Genomic DNA, 6648 nt, shown 5'->3' on the forward strand with positions numbered 1-6648 from the left:
TGCATGCTGCTGCTGGGTTCGGGTACGCGACGCCTTCGCTGGTGTGCCACCAACGACGAGCCGGCGCGCCGTCGTTGTCCCCTTCCGCGTGGGCCGACCTGGACGGAAGGCCGTCGATCCATCCTCGACTGCGAGGCGACGGCTCGACTTCCTCCGATCTGGTGGTAGGACGAAATCCCTTTCTCTCTTGCTTCTATGCTTGATTTGGTTCTGTTTTTGTGCTGATCTGATTTACTTTCATGGGCGTTTTGAGTTACTTGCATGTACGCAATCTTTCCCACTCTTTAGATAACTCATGATCCAACCCTTGTACTCACGGTTCAGTATAAAATAGTACAGGAAATATTCTATATTTTACGGTCACAGTGTACATGGTGAAAAGTATTCTATATGTTTTTTTCTATTGATACAACAATGATGTATATGATTATTATATGGTGTCCAAATGAGGCATGTGATTGTAATATGATGTGTTTGTGAAATGCGAGCAGTAGCCAGTACATATTTTCCTCTTGTGATTTTGATAGCTCGGTGATGGCGGGCGAAGCCACCAAGCATCGACACACATCCTAACCAATTCGGTTTGGTGTCATCTTGGATCTGATTAATTTTCTTCTTTTTTCGCATGAAGTTCTAATGGATTAATATTCTTGTAGGTTGATTTGAATCCCCAGGTATGTGGTTATGCATGAGCTGTGGAAGCAAAGGTGTGTGTCGGCTGGAGCTGATTTATGGGGCTGTAATTTGGATGGTACAAAACTGTATTAATACAGGCTCCCACTCAAAATTTCACTGCACCAAAGGTTCTCGTAAGTGCTTGACTTTGTTTCTTCATACTATGCGGTATAATACCTATGGGACATGAAATTAGTAATTACCCTTAAATATTGTCTGTACTGGATAGCCAAAATTAGGTTTATTTGTTTCTCTCTCCTGAGCACATTTTTATAACATTGCTACTCAAATATAACTTGTGTTTCCCTGTCCTGCATTTTTGCATCGTCCTCCATACAAAAACATGATGGGATTTGGTCCAGATGAGAACATACAGGACCGTAACGATCAGCCTGTTTTAATTTACTGAAACTGGGTAGACGCTAGACAGGGACGTGATTATCCTTGGTATAGCTCCAAAGAATTTTAACGTGCCAATTAAATGTGATGCTTGGTGGTAGATTGGAAGCTTGCTACATGTTTTTCTCAATGGGCATACCTGTTGTTATCTTGCCAAAGCCCAAGTTTATACAATTATGCTTCTGTAACTACAATGTCAGTACATTATGCTAGGTATGTGCCTCTTTAGTTGTCTCTTTCTGGTTTGGTCTGTGTTTTCTGTTTAGTTATGGGGTGCCTAATTCTTTAGTAATACTGCACTGTTCTGCAAAATTATGGTCTAACTTTACTGGGCAGAATTATGGCCTAACTTTACTGTACTCTTGCAATTTTTCTCATGCATGATCTACCAAATGGTGTTAAAATTTACTGGGCAGAATTATAGACTGATTTATGAAGGACACAAAACACCATACATGATTTAGCTGCAGCTCATGAAGTGCTGATCATGTTGCTTCACGAAAGGTTCACATTATAATTTGCAATCTGAATTGGTTTTCACAAACATAAAATGTTAATACCCTTTTCTATGAGCTTTTTACCATGTGAAGCTTGTCTGTTTAATATGTCCCATAATCCTGAGAAGAATCATGACCATTGATGAAATCCAGCTCTCTCTTTTTTTGGAAAAAATGCTAGGAAAAAAAGGTTCATAGTGATTTTTCCTTTCCTGCGAGAGCTGACATAGTTTAAAAAGAGTGCACTTCCGGCCATGCTGAATTGTAGGATAAAATGACCATGGAGTTAGTCATGGTCAAGTTGACTGAAGCATGTGTATCCAAACTGATACATGTACTGCATTATGTCTTTTGTACGGAGATATGGACATGCTTTGTGCTTGTATTTGTAGTTTAGTGAGTTTACTCCTTCTCGGACAAACTTAAAATTCCAAATATTTACTGGGAATGTGTTTTGATCCTAGAGTGGAGATGCAGAAAGCAAGTGTGAAAAAGGCACCAAAGTTTGTCAGCACTAGCTCTATGCATGCCTTTGTGAAACTGAATGGCATTTTGCCACACCTTGTCACACCTTTCTGAGTAGCTGAGAACTAATAAAAAAGTTTAATTATTTTCATCGTGCTATTCGTTGATTCTGGTGTGCCCTTGATACTCCTATGCATGGCGCATTTGATCTATTAAGTGAACTTTTTCTTCCAATCCAGCACCATTATGTTGTAATGATCAAGCTTTTCGTCGACTGCAAAAGTTCCAACAAAATATTATGTTGTTTATTTCTCTCCTAAATCACTATTTGTTATAAAAATAGTGAAAGAAATAAACAACATAATCTTCAGTATGTTTAAAGTAGGATATATGGTATTGTGGTTTTAAAATTTGTTGGATATAAACTGGCAACAATATCATGTGAATTTGGATTTATAGATGTCTTAGTATTAATTTGATGTCAACTAACAGTAGCACATCTCTAACAATGATACTCGAAGAATTGTTGTGTGTTTGTAGGAAACACTATATAATGAGCATATAACTTTCTAGATGATTCGCTGACGCATTGTTGATTTTAAGGCGCGGAAATTACTGGCATTTGTTATGAGCGATCTTAAATATGTTTGCTTCTCTCTCGGGTAGAAAACTTTGTTCCTTGCAACGTGTTGATGTCTACCTCTATGCCATTCCAAAGTGAGGATTTGTATATGTCTATAACGACATCCATACATCTTTAGCTATAGTATCACTGAGGTGTCTATCAGCAGATGATTATGAGAATCACTAGAAGGTTAACCGGGTTTGAAGAAGATAGTGACACATAATGGGGGAGTACAAAAAAGGAGGAAGAATACATTTTTGTCTCTTGCAAAGTGGTCACAGAAAAGGAGTTCCACTACAGTAAGTGATTTCAGGGGTACGATATGGTCGTAGTTGGCAGAGTAGGAAGCATGAGCGAATAACATCATTTTTCAAGTCGCAGTTCGCTGAAGAAGATGTTTGCTTGGTCTGTTTCGGCTGGGTGCTGGAGGCTATTGGGACTGAGATGAAACTAGCGATCCCTGTTGCAGCTTGTAATTTTTAGTATCGTTGTTAAATTTTGCCTTATGCCTTGATTGGTTTGGAGCTGGAGGTGAATTTGATCATTGCCCCAATATCACTAAATATTTGTTGGCAGAGTTGACATTCATGTTAACGTGTTTCATTTAATGTCTCTTGTTTGTTGTCATGTCATAATGGAGAATCATTTGTTGTAGCGAAGAGAGTGAAAATAGAGTCGAGGAGCAGACGTGAAGGGTGAAATTGAGGAAATGAATTATTCTGTAGTGGTCGCTTTGGCTACTGTCAGATTTGTTCGTCAAGAAGATATCCAAAAAACCCAGCCCAATTTTACACCCTTTGAAATTAAGCCTTCTCTGCCTGGGTTTCATAGTTGTGCACTATAATTGCATGGTGTTTCGGTCAGAATTTGATGCGAGCGATATATGCGTCCAAGATGTGGCAAGAAGCATACAGTAGTGCAAGAATATGTGTAGCCATTAGGAACAACAGCTATGAGTCCATGACTAGCACCAACAATGCTAGAGTAAGGGTGGATGAAGAGAATGGTGGTGGGCCAAGAGGGAAGGGAGAAATATATCACTTTCATTGCATGCAAGAAAATGGTGCCTAATGAAACACAAAGGCTTACTTGGAGCAAAGCAGCGAATGAACATGAATGAAAATCATGTACTGCCATCTTCTGCACACATTTTTGAATTAAAACAAATATATATAATCATAATGTCTACATTTTATTTCGTATCCGTGGCAACGCACGGGCATTCGACTAGTTAGTACTAAGAAGGCAATCGACACAAGACGGGGGAATGGATTTAGACCTCGTTGGAACTAAACAACATGACAAGGCAACGTTGAAGGTCCATCCCTCTTTCGACTTAAATATGCAACTATGTTAGGCGTGTAGGAAACTGGGAACTCGCCAAAACATATATTTTTCTGTTGCTTAGAACTGATGTTTGCATCTGCATGAAATTTAATGTTTTGCTTATGCATGTTTGTTCAAATGTCTGCAAGACGTCTTTCTACCATCTCTTTAAATATTGTTACTCCGTGAGAGGGAGAGATGTTTTCTGTTCTCATGTGTATTCTTCCTCCAAATATAAATATGTTCTCCGTCCAAATGAGATGCATCACGTAATTTACTCGTTTTAGTTGCTACATTAACAATATACAGCAAAAGTAATTCCTACATTGGTCTACATTTTCTAATTGATCCCAATCGCCAATCCAGATCAAGCGACAAAAAATAAAGAAAGGAAAGCAGGATTTAGGATTGAGAAATACAGTGCCCTGCTGCTAGACAGCCCGGCCTCGTGCTTGCTTCTTCACATCCATGACCTGCAGGCTGCAGCGCGCCAATGCTGCTGGCTTCTGCACCATCAAACCTAGGAGAGAACCTGCATCTGAACAAACAAAACTACGGACATGTCGGGAATCTGCATGAGTCGATAGGAAGGGACCGGAACACCAATGAGGAGAACAGAAAAAAAACACTATTTCTACACGCTTTCAACGGCGGCGGCGGTGGTGAACTGGTGATTCCTACTGAATCAGTGTCGAAGCAATGATGAGTCCCTTCACACGAACTGTTTAATGCTGCCACATAGGCCGGTGCTAAGGATTCTTCATCCATGGACTTGCTTCACTATTCTCCAATGGCATGCCACACGTCGTGCACCGGTTCCGATCGATGGTCTCCTTGCCTGTATGATGAAAAGAGACCTGATCATCATAGAAGGAGGAGCGGCAGTGAGAAACGGGAGGAGGTCATGGGAGGAACGACAAGGGAAGGCGCAAACCGTGATCGGTAGCCATCCTCAGAGTCCTCACCAGCGGCGGGTGGAGAGGAGGCGTCGGCTGCGCTGCGCTCATACCACTCTCTGCAGGCGCTGTACTGATCCCGGCCCTGGCGCATCGCGGGCATGGCGAAAGGCCCATGGACTGGACGAGGCGAGAGACAATCGACGGCGACGGGAAGACCGCAGGGCGGAACCTGAAGCGGGGAGATTTCTCTCGGCCTCTCGGGGCGAGGGCGTCGGGGATTGGATCGTGGGGTCGTGGGGTTGTGTGCTCGTGGTTTCCTTTCATTTTTCCTCCGTTTCTTTTTCTCTCTCGCCCTATTTTCTTACGCGGGGAGGATGTTGTACGAAGGGAGGAGATGATCGTATGAGGCTGGGGGATTGAACGAGGTGGTCGAACCATCACGACGTCCGATCCCTTTTTAATAGTAGAGATTTCTTTTTCTCTCTCGCCCTATTTTCTTACACGGGGAGGATGTTGTACAAAGGGAGGAGATGGTCGTATGAGGCGGGGGAATCGAACGAGGTGGTCGAACCATCACGACGTTCGATCCCCTTTTAATAGTAAAGATATTTACCATAGAACGATTGTTCTACAGTTTTCACATAAAAAAAAAGTCTGCAACTTGAACCTGGGTGGGCAGGTTCCACCACAAGGAACAAGTCCATCCAAACTACGCTCAATTCTCTCAACACTGAAAACTTTATTATGTTCCCACAATTTATTGGTACTAGTGGTTGGGACACGCCCTGGACGCGTTTCTTGAGGCAGTCCGATGCGCACCTATCTTGCTTATCATCCTTAATGGCATTTATGTATAGTTATTTGAATATAGGTGAAAATGCTATCTTGCTGTAGATACAAACACTTGTTTTGAACTAATGTAACTGAATCAACTATGCTACTATACGAGTAATAACCTGTAAAGTAGAAATATGAACTCAAATATTTCAGACCAACTTTCTTATAGAGCATAGAATTTTTTTTTGAGCATCAGTACAGACACAAGCGCTCATATACACGCGCATACACTCACCACTATGAACGCACACACGCACACCCTATCCCTGTGAGCACCTTCGAGAGACTGAGCCGGCATATTATCTTGAGATTTACGAAGTCACCGTAGGCGCCTCGTCGTCGACGGGAACGTCTCCTCCTACTGAAAAGCGCATCGCCAGAAATCCTGAAATAAATCCAGAAATAATGTGAGCACCAGGATTTGAACCCTGGTGGGTTGGGGATACCACTGTCCACCTAACGAACTCAACCACAGGTTGATTCGCAAAAAAATTTGGACCATTTCTCGATTTGTGCGTGTCATTCTTGCGCAGGGGCCATACTAATCTTCTCTGTATCGTTCCAATTTTATCGGATGTCCCCAAAGGGACTCATAGAAATTTCATAGGGAAACATTTTAACCAAATATATTTAGGGTCAGTAGACATCCATACACTAATAACATAAACAAAAAATACTAATGTAGGTGAGGTCATCCCGAGTGGCAGAGGACTCCGTTGGGCACGGCTGCCACACCTTGATTTGGTCCAGTTTTCCTTTTATACCTATTTTTTTAAGAAAATTCCTTTTATACCTACGCATACATTTTTTTAGGCAAACTCCGAAGCTTTTATTACGACGTCACAATGTTTATATGGATGAAAGAGAGTCCGTCCGGCTGACCCAACCAAACATGTCGGCCAGCCGAAAGGGATAAAGCATGCTT

General features: G+C 41.8%; 1 non-coding gene across 1 annotated transcript; it reads right to left on the reverse strand.

Moving 5' to 3' along the window:
* Window positions 1-6210: 6210 nt before the first annotated feature.
* Window positions 6211-6313, reverse strand: LOC119304468. Its single transcript, XR_005148292.1, has one exon. It is a non-coding gene; the product is annotated as a U6 spliceosomal RNA (small nuclear RNA).
* Window positions 6314-6648: the final 335 nt, after the last annotated feature.

The sequence above is a fragment of the Triticum dicoccoides genome, chromosome 5A (genome assembly GCF_002162155.2).
Source record: "Triticum dicoccoides isolate Atlit2015 ecotype Zavitan chromosome 5A, WEW_v2.0, whole genome shotgun sequence".
Taxonomy (NCBI): Eukaryota; Viridiplantae; Streptophyta; class Magnoliopsida; order Poales; family Poaceae; genus Triticum; species Triticum dicoccoides.